This window comes from Rousettus aegyptiacus, unplaced genomic scaffold (assembly GCF_014176215.1).
Source record: "Rousettus aegyptiacus isolate mRouAeg1 unplaced genomic scaffold, mRouAeg1.p scaffold_m13_p_16, whole genome shotgun sequence".
Lineage (NCBI taxonomy): Eukaryota > Metazoa > Chordata > Mammalia > Chiroptera > Pteropodidae > Rousettus > Rousettus aegyptiacus.
In genome coordinates, this window is record NW_023416291.1 from 10541618 (window position 1) to 10559564 (window position 17947).

The 17947-nt window shown below is 53.2% G+C and overlaps 1 long non-coding RNA gene and 1 pseudogene across 1 annotated transcript in view; both read right to left on the reverse strand.

The window, feature by feature from the left end:
• Positions 1-1094: 1094 nt before the first annotated feature.
• On the reverse strand, positions 1095-1213 carry LOC118612734 (annotated as a pseudogene).
• A 13686-nt stretch (positions 1214-14899) lies between these two features.
• LOC107514617 overlaps positions 14900-17947 on the reverse strand; it is a 235651-nt gene continuing 232603 nt past the window's right edge. The window contains exon 10 of the long non-coding RNA XR_004955015.1: positions 14900-15367. This is a non-coding gene — a long non-coding RNA (uncharacterized LOC107514617). The remainder of the gene's footprint in view (positions 15368-17947) is intronic.

The following is a 17947-nucleotide window of genomic DNA, read 5'->3' on the forward strand; positions in this document are numbered from 1 at the left end:
CTGCGGGCGTCGGCGGAGACGCACCGTCTACACACGGAACCGAAGTCCGGCTGCCCGTGTGGACAGCTCCCACTCCACCCGTCCCGGAGCCTGAAATGCACTTCTAATGATTTGATTATTCCACGTCCAACCCTTGCTTGTGAGCAAACACTCCAGGGAGGCGTGACGCTTCCTCAAAATTTTAGCCGTTTCCTATCGTCAGGCCCTTGTTCTTGCTGCGTGGCTTCTCCATGTCTCCCCCAAAATGCACGTCTCCCTCCCCCCCGCCACCCCACTCAGCGTGCCGTCCGGGGCCCTACGCAGCGGCCCGCCTCCTTCTGGACACTTGTCCCCTGCGGCTTAGACCCAGCGACCCTCTGTGTGCTCCCGCCTTACGCTTGTAATCGTTACAGGTTTTTCTCTCTCTCCAGATACATCCCAACTATGTTATATTAGATCTTTGAACGCAGACCCTAAGCCATTATTTTGACTTGTTTTTTATTTTTTGGCATGGCTTAGAGCTAAGAGTTAATCACAACTATGGTCAACACGAGGTCAGAAGAGAGAAGAAAAGGAATGGGACACAGGAGACGACTGCTTTGATAAGGGAGCGAAAGGCGAGGACAGGGTTGGGCGGTCGAGGGCAGGCTCCCCGGAGGGGGCGGGGACAGGGCCGGAGCCGCGCGGAGCCGGCAAAGCTCCTCGCTCCTCGCCCCGCTGCTCACAGCTCCTCTGCACTTCCGTTTCCTGCCTCACTGCACGTTTGGCCGAGGGAAAAACCTGAGCGGGGGATGCCAAGGCTGGCCCGGGATGCCAAGGCTGGCCCGGGATGCCAAGGCTGGTCCGGCATGCCAGTTTCACCCTGCACTGAATGGGCTGCGCGCATGGGTGTGTGTGTCCCGGCTCAGTCAAGAGTTGTTACCGAGAACTACACGGGAAAATGTGAAAATGTGTCTCCTTTCCCACTGCTTGCCTCGGCTTCGAAGCGGATGAGCCATTTCTCTGGAAGGCTACAAAGCCACTTTTTTATTTTTATATTTTAGGCGAGGCAACCCTTGGTTGACCTGATTGCAAGGACCGTGTCAGTTTACAATCCCTTATTTTTTTATTTTTATTTTTTACAGCACCTGGTCTTCCTAGGTAGCCTCCCAACCAAGTACTAACCAGGCCCGACCCGGCTTAGCTTCCGAGATCAGACAGGATCAAGCTCGTTCAGGGTAGCATGGCCGCAGACAACAAAGCCACTTTTGTAGAGAACATAACACTAGCTTGGCGATCACAGAGCTGCACGGATCTCTCTCCTCGGGTCACAAAACACCCAGGAACACAAAGTCCAGTACATTCAGACAAGGTCCAAGTCCCTCCTCCATCCAGAAAGTCTCCCCGTTTGTCCTGTATTGCGAAGGGCCAGGGAAACTTTCTGTATTAATTATGCATGAGAAATCCTGGCGAGGGATTGAGAGTTCGAGCCAACACACGCACACACACACACACGCACACACACGCACGCACGCACACTGCTCCCTGACTCTTCCCCTCTCCAGAGCAGCGACCCTGGGGAAGACACTTAAGACCGTCCCCGATGTCAGCACAGCCACACACAGCAGGGAATGTGAATAAGGCAAGAGGAAGATCAAAGAGCTAACGAGGAAGCCAGGGGAAGAGGCAGAGAAGAATGGAGAGGGGGATAAAAGAGAGAGGAGGGCAGGGGGGAGCGAGAGAGAGGAGGAGCAGGAGGGAGACGGCAGGGACAGAAAGAGACAGGCAGGGCGGTAATGAGGTGGTCTGTCCCGTTTCACTTCCTCTCCTTGATATTTGAACGTCTCCCCACGGAGCTGGCAGCCTCCCTGACTGAGTGGGTGGGATGGCGCTGGGGGGTGAGCCTGGCTCTGGGGGTTCCAGTCCTCACTAGACCCTCGCTGGGTCCTGTGCAGCCGTCTCCGAAGTCCAGACACTTGAAAGTATCCACTCCAGTCGGCTCAGCTATTTCGACTAAATCCATTTCCATCAAATTATCACTTCTAGCCCTGATAGAAAAATTAATGATTTCTTGAAGGGACTATTGTATTTAAATATTTCAAGCCTGTTGGTGTGATGTGTGTCAGCAAGAGAGAAACATATTGACTTGGAGCTGCAGCTAATGCTGGCTTTTATAAATATCCTGTCAGATAAATAATGGCTCTCGATGGATCCAATATGATGTACAGTTCTAAAGCAAGCAAGGTTTCGCCAAGAGGCTCAAAGGAAACTGCCATCACAACACCACGGGCTGAGTAATGGGATTTTCGTTTATCTTTCCTTCCAGAGAAAGGAGCAGTGGAGAGCTTTTTGGCTCGGCAGACACCAAGGAGAAGGGAGATTGATTCATCAGATTTCACAAAAGATGCCAACCTCGGCGGTCTCTGCCCGAGCACCCCTGGAACACCACTTGTGTTGGAGCGACACTTCTGTGGGAGTCCCTTTGACAAAGGAGCAGGCAAGTCGGGGCCCTTGAGGGTCACTCCTGCAGGAGAAGGAGAAGCCCGTCTCGGCTGGGAGCTGTGGGCCAGGCAGGAAAAGCCTGGGTCCGGCCGTGGCCAGCATGGAACACCGCAGTGCCCGGGGCAGTGGACACAGCTAATTGTCTGCTAATGTCTCATGATCTCCCCCTCCCCCTGCTCCTGTTACGTAGCCTTGTGGCCATTTCACTGCACATCAGAGAACAAATCCTGCTATAAACGGAACTGTGTCCCCCGAAAATTCATATGTTGACACCTAATCTCCAAGGTGATCGTATCAGGAGGCAGGGCCTTTGGGAAGTGATTAGGTCATGAGGGTAGAGCCCCCCCCCCCGATAAAGGGGATCAGCGCCCCTATAACAGAGACTCCAGAGGGCTCTCTCGCACCCTCCACCACTTACACACACAGAAAGAAGGCTGTGAACCAGGAGGGAGGCCCTCGTCAAACACCGAATCTGCTGACACCTTGACCTTAAACTTCCCGGCCTCCAGAACGGTGAGAAACCAGCGATGCTGTGAACGAGCCACCCGGGCCACGGCGTTGTGTTACAGCAGCCTGAGCGAACTAAGACAACCTCACCAGGAGACTCCAACAAGGTCGCCTTGCTTCCCGTGAGGAGTCCCCACAGACAACAGGTGAGGGCCGGGTGGGCGGTCGTGTGAGCGTCTGTGGACCTCGGTCACCCACAGAGGTGACCCCGTTACACCGGCATGCGGGCGTTTCATCTTCCGGAGACATTAGCAGATGAGAAGTCCAGCTTCAAAATCTTAACCACCACCATTCAAAGCGCAACGGCCACTCGGCCAGACTTTCCTGACCTGTCTGGGTTTTCACGTTGCCTTTCACTTAACGCAGTTGAGAATCTCTGTTTTCTGACAGCTACACAGAGTCAAAAGATTAATTAAAATGTGGAGCAGAGAATGCCCTACCATATTTCATATGAGGACGTGCAAATCAACAGTAATTCAAAAGACCTCAAGTTAAGTGAAATCACTTTGTTAATAAGTTAAATACCACACGACCTCGACACTAAAGCTCTAACTTGCCAGTGTGCTACCACTGGATGGAATTTTCTTGTACAAATTAGACACCCCCACGTTCCTGCAAAGCATCTGTCCAGGCTCTTAACGGGGATACGGGGTGCCGGGGGGACCCCGCACACATTTTCTGTGTGTATATTTGGCTGAACCGAGGGAGACACTTCCGCGGAATCATGACCTTGACTTACAGAACCACTGTGGCATCATTGTGTGTCTATTTATATTCACGACACCTCCGGCCAGTGGGGTCTTGGCAGACACAGGTGTGGCCTTCTGACGGCCGGCAAAGACGCAGAGCCCCGCTCTGCCTCTAGACCAGGCGCCTGGGGAGAGGGTTCCTCCGCCAGGTGCGAGATGCCACTAAGCCCCCGGGGCCCCACCCCAGGAAGTGCTGAAAGCCTTCAAAAGAGAGATGATGAATGTGCCACTCGCCTGGGGCTTTCCTGTTTGTAAAGGAAATGGCCTTAATGACAACAAACCAAATGGCCCGCTGCCTCCCCCGGGACTCGCTCCTATGTTTTAAAGTTAAAAAAAGAGAGAGAGAAAGAAAAAAGAAAACACGAAACTGGTTTACAGTTTTAGGGCCTCTACTCACCTGTCTGAACTGAGCTCGGACAGCCTGAAGGCTAGAAATTACCTCTAAACCTTCTGTCAGTCACCTCTCCGCCGGCCCTCTGCCTCGGTAAATCACCAACTGTCCCGTCACACAGACAGCGGGAATGTCCTCCCATCTTTCAAATTCTCGCCGCTCACCTTGCGAATGCAAGGTTGTCACACTGGGGGAGCGGCTCCTCCTCTCGCACACCCCATCAAAGCCCCAACTCGGGTCCCACGCACAGCCTCTCCTGGCTCGGCACCCCATTCTCCCGCGTAAACAAGGGGGGAAGCCTGCACCGTCCCCCCGCACCCCTTCTGGGGACTCCGACAGCTGTCGCGGCATCGTGCAAATGAGTGGCGCTTCCCATCCTTCTGTCTGCTCGGACTCATCGCCTTACAGAGTCAAAACCTGTCGCCCTCGAGTCCGACTGCCATTCCCTCCCGGGTGCTTGGGGCTCTGCCGCGGTCCACAACCGCTCGCCCTTTCCCCTGTATTCTCTGACCTGGGTGCATTTCCAAACCAAGACGCGACTCCTGGAATGTCACGCCGCGGGGACGAGGAGGGGGAAAGCACTTCCTGCCGAAGTTCTGGAAGGATTCGCCGCGAGCGAAGGCCTCGCCGTTCACTCACTCGTTCATGCACTCGGCCGCTGTCGGCAGAGTGGGTGCCTGAGTCTGGCTGGGCGGCCGGCAACACAGGCGAGGCCCCTGCTCTCCTGTAACTTATGCCCTCGTTTGAAGGGGGGACGGGAGACAAGCAGAAAGTAGGAAAGGAGTTAAAAATAAAGCGGGTGACTCCGCATGGTGAAGGCCCTAACGCAGAGGTCCGGCACAAACCCCAGACAGGTCCCACCTCTGCTGAGTCCCCAGCGGCAACGCACGCTCCCGATCCGTTCCCTGGCCACGCCGCGGTGACTACTCCACTCCCTAGAGCATTTTACCTTTTGCTTCAAAATGTGTGCAGGCCTCTCGCTGTAACCCACGAACAGTCTCATTCCGACCCTCTTATTTCTCTTCGACGCTCAGGTTTCCTTTGTTCTTTGTCGCCATCCCTGTGGTCAGGGCCTTACCTTCCAACTGGCAATAACCCCGACATCCTTCTTCCACCCCCGGCCCCTAACCCATAAGGGACCCCAGCGGTCGGGACCTCCAGTATGAAGGGCCCTTTCCCATGCCGGCGCCGGCACATTTTACCTCTGCAGCTTCGTTCTTCTCGAAGGCCCGGGTGTCCCCGGGCAGCAGCCGGGCCCGCGGGGTCCCTTCTCCACGTCCTGCGGGTGGTGCTCCCCGTCCCGCCCCGCGCGAGCCACAGCTATGCAGGCCTGGGAGACCGAAAGGGAAGCTCGGGGAAAGGCGGCGGCCCCCACTCAGCTTTTCGGCAGGAAACCGGACGTGTCCGGCCACCATGACTCTGGACAAAGGTCGCGGGGAGACCTCCCCGCGTCCCCGGCCACCTCCGCCTGAGGCCGCACCTCCTGTCACAGCAGCCGTGGGTGGCATCTGGGAAACACACATCCTTGTAAGCTCGGAACCGATTTTTATCACGAATAAGACATGACAAAGGTTAAGTGTTTCAAACCAGAGCTTAGAAAATACAATTCCGGGACCTTCCTGAAGACCCCCGTTTCCAACATTATCGTCCTTAGATCCCGTCCACGCACACCAAGCTCTCATCCCCTGAATCAAACCCGCGCTTCCCGGCCTCCGGGCACCTGCTCACCAGAGTCCTGAATCTCGGGCCGCAACCGAGGCGCCCCCACAAACCCCTCCCTCCCCCCACAGCATCCCCTCCCCGCCTCTCTGTCCCCCGACACACTGCTCACAGAGCTCATTCTGTCTTGCATGGCGGCCGCTGCCTGCAAACTTAAGTCTTGGCCCCAGATGACCCTGGTTTTCCGGCCAGCATCCTGCACGTACAGTAGGCGACATTTCGCTATCTTAAGTATTAAGCGAGCAGACAGAGCGACGCTTTCGCTCTGGCGGCATGGCATAGAGGACACGGGACTTCTCGCGGGCAGGCGCGATGGTCCCATGTCCTTCGCGCGCTGCGGAAACACTGAGCAGAGTGCCGGGTCCAGACAAATCATTCCGTACATTCTCGTCACCGTCGAGGAGAAGTAGGACGAGGATGATGATGTGGAAGAGAGAAAGGGGAAAAGATGCGGTGGTTTAAAGATGCCGCAGATCGTTCGGCCCTCCTCGCGCGCAGAGGAGGGGTCCGGGCCCCCTCCCCTTGGGTGTAGGTGGTCCCCGCAGGCGCTTTGACCAGGAAACAGAGCGGGAGCGATGCCGAGCCTGTTTCCGAGCCAAGTCCTTAGGGGGCGAGCAGCTCCCACTGCCTGTCTGGGGATACTCTCTTGGGACCCTGTTGCCACACTGTGCGCAGCCCCATGACAGACGCACGTGAAAACGAATCCAGGCGCCAATCCCAGAGTCCCAGCTGCGCCCCCAGCTGACAGCCCCCCACCCCCCACCAACCTGCCAATCGTATGGTGAAACCTCCTTGGGAGTGAAGGTCCTTGTGAAGCCACGCCCACCGGGAGGCCCCTGCGGCGAGCTGTGCCCAGCGAACCCCACCCAAACTGCAACCACATGAGTGTTATTTCCAGTCATTAAGTATCGGGGTGGCTGGTTAAAGAACGGTAAAGAATTGGGACACCGACTTAGCTCACCATGGGACCCAGACCTGGCTGGCCCCAGGTCAGGCTGCGATCCGGCCTCCGGGGAGGAAGAGGACCCGGATTTCGCATGTGGCGTTAGTGTAGTCGGGCGCCTGTGCCTGAAACATGAAAACGCGCTTCGGCTTACTGTATCACACATGTGCGGCTGAAGGCCGCTGTGGCACTCTGCTGTGTGCGGAGCCCTGCGGTCCCCCGGGGAGCAGAAGGGGAGCGCAGAGGGGGCGCAGGGGAACTGCGAGCGATCCTGAGCTCCCCACGACAAAGCTGGTGCTCGCTGTTTCCTTCTCGCGTTCTTCCGAATGGGTGTCTCACCATGGACACCGTCCCTTCTCCAGCAGCTCGGCGCCCACTCGAACTCTCTTTCTGCCTTTTAAGATTTAAGTCTCTTTTTTTTTTTTAATTCCCTAGATTTTTTGCAATAATCATAACACATCAGCTTGGCCAATTAATGGATGGGCCACCTTTTTCTGAGTGGATGGCAAGCTATGCGCGGTGTTTAAACTCTGCATCGCCAGAAACTCTCTCCGGGCCGGGGGTGAGAGCGAGCAGGGCGTGCGCCCCACGCCCCTGCGACCGCCAAAGCGGCCCCCCTCTTCCTGCTGTTGTCACACTTAAGTCCCCCTTAAGAATCCATTTGAACAAAGGGTTCTACAGTGGCAAAATGTTTGAAGAGTGCTGTTCTAGAGCATTGGGCCCCGCAAATCCGAGGCGGTGTCTTCCGCTAGCAGCTCAGATCACTTTTAGGAGCCAGCAGAGCAGCCACCCAAATTGTTTTCCATGTACACAGGCAAAACTAAACTGAACCCCTAGCTGCATTTTCTACAATCTCCCCGGCACTGGGCATTTTTGCTTCTGCCTGGGATACCTGGTACATAAAAGGCAACGCCTGTTGCTTTCAGAAATTCCCTCCATAAGCAGCAAAGCAGTGACACCTGCTTGGAAAAATTCCTCCCAGGAGTCATGGATGACATTTCTGGGAAAGATCCCAGAATGGCAAGTTGGAAATTAATAAGCGCACCGAGCAAATGGCTCCTGTGGAAGATGTTCCCTCTTGTTCATTCGGCAGAATTGCATTGTCGGTGTAGTGACCTTGCTGGGTCACTGCAGCTCACCACAGAAGTCATTCGACATTACTTCTCATAGGTCCGGGCTCGCTTTATATACTAGGACCCCCGCAACCCATAGGCCGGGTGATTTAGAGAAATGTACGTATTTGGGGTAGAACCCGACCTTGGGAGTCCCGGGCTGATGTTACGCTCCGATCCGAGTAACTGGCCGAGACCCGCCTCCCACAGCCAGGCATCTGCGTTCCAGCCGCGAGTCCCAGCCTCGCTCCCTACCTCAGCCTCAGTCTCCTCCAAGCCAGTGCCCTGCCCTTTTTCCATCACAGACTCCCTGACAATGACACACGCCCTCCTGCGTCTGAGCGCCTCACCCCTGGGCTCCACCTCCCTACGAGGACGCCACCTGCTCTCCCTTGCACCACACATGACATGCAGGGTGGGCTGCTCCTGCCCCCGCAGGCAGAGTCCGCCTCTGGGGGCCTGCCGAGCAGAAGGCGTGGATCGCTCCTGGGATGCTGACCCAGGGCTACCCCAACGAGGCACCGCAGACCGTGCGGCTTAAACCACAGACACTTATTGCCTCCCAGCTCTGGAGGCCAGAAGTCCAAGACCAAGGCGGCGGCAGCGTGGGCTCCTTCTGAGGGTGGTGAGGGGGGAGGCTGAGTTCCCGGCCTCCCCCCTTAGTTTGCGGATGGCTGTCTTCTCCCTGTGTCTTCATGTCACCTTCCCTCTGTGTGCGTCTCCTGTGCCCAAACTGCCTCCTTTTATAAGGACACCAGTCATATTCGGTTAGGGCCCACGTGAACGCCCTCATCTTAACCTACTCACCTCTGTAAAGACCCTCTCTCTAGATGTGGTCACATTCTGAGTTACCGGGGGTTAGGACCTCAACATATGAAGGACATAGGGGGGCACAATGCCGCCATGACAGATGCCACCCCTCCGGTTTGGTTGGCCCCACTGTCTACTTAGGTCTGAGCTGAAGAGTCTCAAAGCAGCAATTTTCAACCCAACCTCACCCCTCTGTTGAGGGGATCCCGGCCTACATCTCCGTGCTGTCCGCTGCCAGGCCTCGGATCTCAGTGTCTTGTAGCCTGCTGAGGCCAGATTGTCAAGAGCCTATTTTTACCTGCAAGAGTGCATAACCTCCCCGAGTAAAATGACCTAAAAAAGGAGTGGCAGACATGTGCCCGGTGCGCAGGAGCACGGTGTCTGTCAGACGGATACTTCTTCCGACCCTTATGAATTCGTATTCTTTGGGAGGAAAAAAAAAACAGACTGCAAATTAAAACTGAAGAAGCTATTTTTCATTTTTAAATGCTGCCTTGCTACCTGGTTAATAGAAAATAACATTACCCTTATTTCCCTGCCTGAAAAGAGCATAGCCGGGCACACGCACGGCTCAGAGAACACAGAAAAGCTTTGACGACAAAGCGCTCTGCTGCATCAACTAGGTGTGACATGAGCAGCAGCACCAGGTGGGTACGGGAGCAGGTACGGCAGGCTGGTGCCCAGTCGATGCTGAGGGGTGGGCCAGTGCCCACCTCATAAGGCGCATCGTGGAAACCTTCAGAAGTTACTGGGCGAGGTGGGGGTGACTTTGCGAGGAGCTGGAGTACATATCACAGCAAGTAAGAGCAAGAGTTAACGAAATGCAAACTGCCTGGAAAAAAAAAAAAAAAAAAGGCGATGTTTTTATGCCTGACCGGATACCTAGAGCTAAAGTCACAGGAAAACTGAGATTTTTGAAAAGAGGAGCTCCTGATTGATGGCCACGCAATTTCAATTTGGCTTCAGCTAAATGAGAAAGGTAATAATTTAATGTCAGCATCTGGTACATTTCTTCCACAGCACCTTGTTAAAGAGATGCCTGCTCCTGTCTCCTTGAATACGCATTGGGGGTTAGGAGAGGCTACCAAAGAGATGCATTATTTCATCCACTTCCATTATTGTGACTTCACTGAAGAAGGATCAAAGTGAGCACCTCTTTGGTTGGCTTCATCTGGAAAAAAACGAAATTCCCAGAAGAGGGGCGGGCACATGGGCATCATCGAGACGCTTCTAGCAAACCAGTGGCCACCAAGATCAGCTGCGCGACCTTCTATTGTCTCACTGAGCCCTGTTGTCTCCTAATTGTGGTTTGTAGTAAAAGCCTGGGTTGCTGGTGATGACTCCACCATCCAAGGTGGAGGGATTATGATAACCTTATTTTCCTTGTCAGAAAGTACAGGTGAAAACCAAGTAGAGAAGGGCAGCAAAGGGCAGAAATCCTGAGGCTAAATTACAGGTTTTCGTACCCGTGAAATACTATTAGCCTAGTCAAATTCCGGCCGTGCTTCCGCATCCCGTCTACCTGATTTCTCGGCGGCTTCCGTGGGACATGACGCTCCACGCTTGGCTGCCCTTGAAGTGTTGTTGTTTAATAGTTGATGCCTTCTGCCCAGCTGTGGCAACGATTGCCCACAGAGGTTCTACACTGTTTAATTTTTCAAATCTTTGCTCAATTCTTCAGTTTAACAGAAGTAATACGCAGAGACGGAAAGTTTTCTCAAGGCTGTTTTTAACATATCTGTGACTAATGTGGACCCCCACTCCCCAAGTTCAATCACCTGAGAGCTTCACTCTTGTACAATACCTGACCTAGAACCTGAACATAGCAGCACTCAACAAATGCACTTCCTTTCCTGTTCAAGGTGGCCACAGTGTGGGCTTCCGTTCAGCCATGGCATGAATTTTTAAATAAAGCATTTAATTGTGTTGGAGACTTTTTGTTTTCCGACCAAATTTCAGATCCATAAGGAGATCCTTCTGCTTTGCTACTGTCTGAATAAAGCGCCCAACAGAATTCCCTCTCTCTTGGCCCCTTAGCTGGGCTTGTCAGTCAGGTGGCCGCAGGTCAGTTACGTAGACAGTTACGTAGAGGTCAGAAAGCTGGTGGCACCTCATGGAGAGAACGGACAGACACGTCATCACCCCGGGTCTGAAGCCCGAGCAGCTTTGAGGTGGCAATGGAAGCAGAGGCTCGGGGCAGACTACAGTCCCGGGAGGAAGATGCCTGAGGCTCAGGGCAGACTACAGTCCCGGAGGAAGACGTCTGTTCGGCCACTCGTGCATTCTGACCCTGAGTAGACAAGGTGGAGGCAGCCTGTCCTCTGCCTGGCGGGGCCACAGACCCCCTGTCCTCCAGCTTCTGGGGAGCTCAGCCAGCAGGGAGCCCTGCTAGAGGACCGAGGAGGAGAGGAGAATAATGAAAGGGTGTTCTCTCCCTCGGCCTGGCCCAGCAGGCTGCAGACCTCCACCGAAGGCTGCAGCTTCTGTCGGGGTGGCCCGCCCCACAGAGCTCTCTCTTTCTGGGCGCCAGGAGCAGCACCTGCCCTGGTCTCTTGGGGCTGAGGGATGGTCACTGCCATCTGGCACTGCACCAGCAATTTAAGTGTCCCTACAGCCCGCCCACATCTTCGTAATGTGCCTCTTTATGAAATCATATTCAAATCATTTTTTTAAAATAACAGAGAAGAGGTGCCACATTGATTCGAAATCTCGCAACGTGCACATCGGTACAATAAAAACTCCTTAACCACATTTATCATGTGACGGGATGGTCGCCACACACTTCTTGGGACACCAGAGTCCGAGTCCACCACGCTGCAGAAGTGCTCTAGGCTCCCGGGGGCGGGCAGCGAGTCAGCGGGCGGCCCAGCCCTCCGCGTCGGAGATGAAGTCCTTGGCTGGCCCGTCGTCCGACCTCCGTGCCACGACGGAGCGCAGGCCCTCGTCGCTGGAGCCGACCGCGTGGCAGCCGCCCACCTGTGCCACGGCAGTCCTCAACGCACAGGTGTGACTGTGGCGCAGCCGATACGGGGCTCCTCGTCCTCCCCCAAGCCTGCCGTGTGGCCCCGGCCTGACCTTTCGACCCCGTGCGCCCACTGTCCCAGCCTGCGTTTGCCTCCAACCCGCCAGGCGTCCGCACGCCTCTGCGATCTTCACAGACTGTCCTGGCCGCCTGGAATGCGGCCTCCCGCTCTCTTCCTGGAAGAGTCCCGACTCGAGTCAGTCTCCAAAGCCTTCCGGGGACCAGCGGGCAGAACTGAAGTCTCCCTCCCGTGTGGTCCTGTCGCGGCCCACGCACACCTTGGGCGTGTCACCTGCGGCAAAGCTGGCTCGCTCACTGTCTCCCCTGCCAGGCTCAGGTTGCAGGCGGGGGCCCTGTCGCCTTAATCATGAAGCGAAATGCAACTCTAAAAGCTGCCGATAGCTTTCTGCATTCTAGGTGATGCAACGGATGACTCTTTAAGGGGGGAAAAAAAATATTGAAGAAAACACTGTGGTGTGCTTTTTCATTAAAAACAAAAACAAAAACAAAACAAAACAAAAAAACGCCCAAAGCCTATTATGAATAGAGAGACTGAGACGACGAAAAACCAGTGTTAAAATCAAGCACTTGGAGGCCGGGGGCGCCCCTGAGGAGATGTTATCTGCCTGCTAAGAAAGTCTCCCCGCTCCGTTCCTCTCGAGTGAGATGCCTGAGGAGAAGGAAAGGCCCAAGGACGGTGGGAGCGGACCCACCAGCAAGATTGCTGCTGGCTCGGGGCCGCAGGAGACGCTTCTGCAGCCGTGGAAGCCAACATCTCACTTCTGGTTTCCTTTTCTCCGTTCTAATGCTCTCATGGTGGCTCCTACGGGACCACTGTGGTCTGTTCACCTCTATCCCCAAGAGCAGCCTTGGGCAGTGAAGGGAGGAGATGTGTCGAGGCACACCGGAGCAGCAGGAGGAGGTGGAGATGGGAAGAGGCGATGACGGGGAGCCCAAGCCATCACGGAGCCCAGGGAAGGAGGCGACACTGGCAGGCGTAGGTGCCCCCGCATGCGGTCCTTAGAAGGGGCGACAGGATTTCCTGCAGGTCACGGAACAGAGGCATGGGCTAACAAAGAAAAGCGTTATCCTGGAGGCCGAAAACTTCTTATATATTTGGGTTACACTTATCATTAGAAAACACGCTCAAAAAAATATTTGATAAAAAGAATGGATAAGTAAACAAACGAATGAATGAATGAATGAATGAATGACAGATAAAGGAACAGAAGTTTTGCTTCAGCACAATCTCAAGTATTTCTCCTTCCTGACAGCCCTATCATGTTTCTCTTGCCTCTAGTGACTTTGTCCTTATACGACCCGGAGGATCTGGAGAAGAGGCCGAAAGCAAAGAGAACAGGACCCCGGAGAAGTGTGGGCAGCGACTGGCTCGCCGCGCTGGTCTGGGCGCGCTCCACTGCCGGCCCTAGACCCAGCCGTCCTCGTTTCTGAGGCTGCGATTTCATAAGGCCAGCATCCAATGTGCTCCAGTCTTTCACTCTTCTGGACTGCTAGCATATGCCGAGAGGCCAAAGGTCTAATTTCTTCAAGCCAGGGGACAAGGAGACAGAAAGCCATCCGGAGACTCCACGGACCCACACAAAGAGATCCGGAAGGCATCTGCGTTCCTGACCTTGACCTCCACGTCGTTCCCCTCCTCTACGCCGTATTTCCTGTCTTTGGAAGTCATTGGGTTTTGTATACAAAGCACAAAAGTTTTGCCCTCTCCAAAGTGGCTGAGGAGGCCACCACACACCCAGGAAGCCAGGCGCCCTGCGCGCTCAGAAGCAAGGGCCACCGACCTGGCCACAGTGTCCTGTGTGGGGGTGCCGGCCAGGGGCCTGCATCGCCAGGGGACGGGCCTTCTGGCACGTGACGTGGTGCCGGCCGCGGCCCTCCCATCCGTGGGCATTCACTATGTTAAGTGCTTCTGCGAAAGAATGTGAGAAGCAGGAAAGGTCAGAATTGTGAGCTGTCTATTACTTACTGCTCACGGCTCGGAGCCTTGAAAAGAAATAGGAAAATGACAGAATTAATGATGAAACAGGAGACGGAACAAAGGGGAAATGACAAACGGGCCAAGTCTGACAGTCTGTTTGGAGACACAGCTCGTTGCTCTCAATACGGGGGGTGCGGAGAGGGGGGTGGGTATCGGCTCGCAGAGAAGGCACTCGGGTAAAAGCACCCGAATATTTTAATCTCTTGGGACAATAACATTAAAACACGGGTGAGTGGTATCAGCAAAAAGCTGGTTGTTTGTTAAGAAATCCAAACCTGGAATTTACTTCTGTTGCTCATAAAAGCGCTCTCTTTTCTAGAAACACAAAGAATATTACTTTCTAATATATTTAAACTGTTTATCAGTAGATTTCTAAGATATAAACCCCAAAATATAGCTCTCGCGTTTGGATTTTCCTAGCTATGAAAAAAAAAGAAAATTAGAAGATAAGAGATTGGCACTTATTTGAGAATATAAATGAAATCTTGAATAGAAAATAAAGCTCACACATCGAGAGCAAATGTAAATTCATCTAAAAATCCGAAGTGGTTAATAAGTCATGAAGTAGTGTAGAGAGAGGAAGGATGGAAGACACAGGGGGAGGGAGAGAAAGGAAGAGGGAATTGATTCCCGGGCCTCCTCCTACGGCGGAGCAAGCACCAGCCTGTGGCATCCCCTCTCTGAACCCCGAATTCCTCTCTGTAGTGATGGAGATCGCAACACCTCAGAGGGGTGAAGGCTTAAACCCAGCGTGTAGCAGGCCCTCCGGAAATACAGCTTTCTTCCTTTCTTCCCCCAGAATGGCTTTGGGTAAGCAACACTGACTTCCTTTTCTAAGGTCCTGAACTTCGATTTACGGAGGCAGAGCCGTGAGAAGCAAGAAAACAGAAGTGAACTAATGAGTAAAAATGAGGCTGCGAGAAAGCAATCCCAAGGAACGGAAAACTGTTCTCGGTCACTACAAAAATGCAATAAATATTTACTTCTGCTCTCTCACAGCGGGCAGAGCAAAGGCCTGCAAAAGCATCGAGGGCGTCCTGAGGAGGCCCGGGCAACGCCGCCGCCGAGCCGAGCCGTGTGGCGGGCGGCACTGCTGTCCCCTCTGGCCGGGAGCAGCCAACCCGTCAGCTGTCGCGTTTTCGGTGCAGAAACTGGAGCGGAGACAATGTCACAACACTGACCGACACACTACATACTCGCGGCAGGCGAGCGCGCGCCCCTCGCTCGCTCGGTTCAGGGCAGGCGTTTCCGATGCTTGGGGATGGGAGAGCGGTCTCTCCTGCAGTGTGGAGGAGGCCTCAGAGGTCCCCACCTGGCACGAGCTGCCCCTTACCAGTGAAGAAAATCTACCGCCTCAGAAAAGCTACTCTAGATTTGCATCACAGTTAACCGCATGCCGTCTACACGTGTTGAAAAATAGTCATGACATTTGTGTTGTAAAAATAATATTTACCCGCCCACGGAGGGCACTTCGTGCAAACACAGCTTCCTGGATGCATGTCAACGATGTCACACACAAGCTCTCTCCTCCTAGAAGCGCAAAGCCCACAGATGGAACTCCGTGGGGCTGGGCCACCGAGCCTCCCGCTCCTTCTGTGTGAATCTCCATCAAAAGCTAAAGGTGAATAACGATTTCACCCATTGTGAAGCAAAGGCTTAAAGATAGAAAAATGGAGAGAACATTCAAATACTGAGATAAATTGTTACTTATTAATGTTATTAATGAACAAAAATTGTTTTTTGTAAGACTAGCGTTTAGGATTATTCTCTGTTTTTGCTCTTGGCGGGGGGGGGGGGGGGCGGGCTATAAACAACAGACATTTATTTCTTACAGTTCTGGGGCCTGAGAGGCCCAAGATCAGGCACCAGCATAGTCACAGCCTGGTTTGTATCCTTACGTAGCAGGGGAAGGGAAGTGGTCTCTATCAGGCCTCCTTTTTTATTTATTCTTTTCCTCTGTCTTTTAAAAATAAAGCATTTCACTATTTCCACTCTGAAGCAGTAGAAGAAAACAACAGTGAAGAAAAAAAAAATGCCATTTTTATAAGGAATTATTGGTACAGTGATATGGCTGTGTCTCAGAGTCTTTCAAGAAATGATGCTGATGAACTCTTATTACTAACTTTATGTTAAAAATGGAGCTCTGTATTGTGGGATGGGATTTAAATTTGCCATAACAGGCAACAACTCATAAACTAGCCCAGTGACGAGTCTTTAAAATCCAATTGCTAAAGAAGAAGAAAATTCGTACAATTTTTTTGGCATAATATCCTTTAAGAGTCTCGGGGAAAAACCAAAGCAGCTGATTAACAAGTCCTTTTTACCACCTGAATTTCTTGAAAAAAACAAAAAAGTAATCCCCCACAAAATCTTCCTCCTGTCATCAAAGGGTCCCTCCTCCCGTAAAAATAAGACAAAAATGCCGTTTTCGTGACACCATCCCTAACGACCAGGTCCAGCGCTTCAGTGCCAATGGTGTGCCCCAGGTTAAGGAGAAGGCGGGCCTCACCCCCACCACGTGGGAACAGACTCAAGCATCTGTCTTTTGGTTTTGGTTATGGGCTATATCACCGACTACAGCCGTGGAGAAGGCCCAGCCAAATTATTCATCAGGGACCTGTTTACATTTGTACTGTCAGTTTTAATAGGTTTCTTATTAAATTAAATTCTTCCGCCCTCATTAGGATCATGATTGCCTGTCAGTGACTATGACATGTTTGAATTCCCGCAGGGGCGTTAGACTCCATCTTGTATATTGCCCAGGAGGCATCGAGGGACAAGGCACAGTTGAAAATTTTGCATGTCAGTCCTTGAAATTGCAGTATAAATACCTCTCAGCAAATGAGTAATTATGCTTCACAACAAGGCAACCCAGAGAACTCTTGGGGGCGAGGGGGGGGGGTTCTGCCTGGAAGGCACACACAGCTAGTCAGGTCCTGACATGACCAGGCTGACCTGACGCCCGCCCAACCCCCCAACTTCAGTTTGTAGACGTGGCCCCCGCTGGCTCGCAGCTATTCTTAGAAAACATGACGACAATAGTAACGACCACCTAGAGGATCTGAAGGCTCCCAGGGATTACGGAGGTGGATGGCCACTTGGTTTGAGGTAAGGCTTATCTCTAAGAACACAGTAGACGATATAGCAAAACCCTGGACATTGCGCAGGGCAGATGACTCTATTAGAAAAGAGAAGCCCCCAAGCGGTGGCTTCATTTATTGAATGTTTATTCGGCAGAGTGCTTTTTATGCTTTATCTCTCGTAAGAATTACAACTCAATGAGGGGTGACAATTACACACATCCCATCGGTGGAGGGGACCAAAGCCCAGAGAGTCATTTCCCCACAGTCACAGAGTAAGTGCAGGCTGAGCAGGGCTGAGACTACGTCGGTCCAACTCTAGAATTACGGTTCCGGATCCTACAGCGGCCCCGGGCAGAGGCAGCCCTCCAGAGATGGGGTAAGCAAAGGGGTCTTGGGGACTCAGAAAGGGCCCTGCGAAAGAGGATGGAAGGAACCACAGCCGGCTTCCACAGAGATCTAGGAGCACAATCACACAACCATCTGGACCATTCCGAACACACGTTCAGAGTTGGGAGTTTGGTCTTTCTTCAGTAATTAATTGGGAAGAAAAAGAGGACTTTACTAGCCAAGAACCATGGTGGGAGATAAATAAACCATCCTCCATTTCATCTGGCCTTAATTTCCCATCAAATATACAGAAGACATGAGACTTTTCCAGGAGTTTTTAACTAGCATCAAATTAGGTTGCTTCATCCTCTATGCCTTAAAAACGTTCATGTTGGCTAGCTCCGCCCCATTTCCCAGTGTCCGGGTCGCAGAAGGGCTGCCTCCCCTCAGGTATTGGGAATCTCTGGGGCTCGGGTCCAGGCAACTGCACTGCGACTGAGCTTCCCCAGGAGGTGTCTGGAGACTGTCCCAGTGAGAGTCCCCGAGATGGAAGGCAGCTTCACGCCTCATAGTCAGCCACGGTGTCCCCTCGGTAGAGAACGCAGGAGGCGGCACATTTGGACAGCGGTGGGCTGGTCTGCGGAAACCCACCTCTCCCGTCCCGGGCAAACTCTTCTCCAAGAGATCTGACGTCGGCTACATTGGAATATCTGAGAAAATCCCTCCTCCTATTGAAAAAGGCAAATGGAACCCAGAAAGAGCCAGTGCGAGGCCGGCTTTTGTCTGACTGATGGGGCGACTGCCTGCGTGTTTATTTGTGCTCAT